The sequence below is a fragment of the Colobus angolensis genome, unplaced genomic scaffold (assembly GCF_000951035.1).
Source record: "Colobus angolensis palliatus isolate OR3802 unplaced genomic scaffold, Cang.pa_1.0 Scaffold120, whole genome shotgun sequence".
Classification (NCBI taxonomy): Eukaryota; Metazoa; Chordata; class Mammalia; order Primates; family Cercopithecidae; genus Colobus; species Colobus angolensis.
Genome location: NW_012113142.1, coordinates 1,831,967 through 1,832,333, shown reverse-complemented (window position 1 = coordinate 1,832,333; position 367 = coordinate 1,831,967). Strand labels below are relative to the sequence as shown.

The window sequence follows — 367 nt, the reverse complement described above, 5'->3', positions numbered from 1 at the left end:
AAACAAAACAAAACAAAAAGCTCCATGAGGGCAAGGACAATGAACTTAGGCTGTTTGTTGTTCTGTTGTATTCTGTTGTATCCGCAGGGTCTGGAACAGTACCTGGCACATTAAGGAATTAAATCAATATTTGGCCAGGCTTGGCGGATCACATGTGTAATCCCAGCACTTTGGGAGGTCAAGGCTGGAGGATGGCTTGAGTCCAGGAGTTCAAGAGCAGCCTGGGCAACACAGTGCAACCCCATTTCTACAAAAAATACAAAAATTAGCCAGGCATGGTGGCACTCCCCCTTGTAGCCTCAGCTACTCTGGAGGCTGAGTGGGATAGGATTGCTCGAGCCCAGGATATTTTTTTTTTTTTTTTTTT

At 45.2% G+C, this 367-nt stretch overlaps 1 protein-coding gene across 7 annotated transcripts in view; it reads right to left on the bottom strand.

Moving 5' to 3' along the window:
- The window catches only part of STYXL1 (serine/threonine/tyrosine interacting-like 1), a 63,659-nt gene that overhangs the window by 41,747 nt on the left and 21,545 nt on the right, over positions 1-367 (bottom strand). The window lies entirely within an intron of this gene.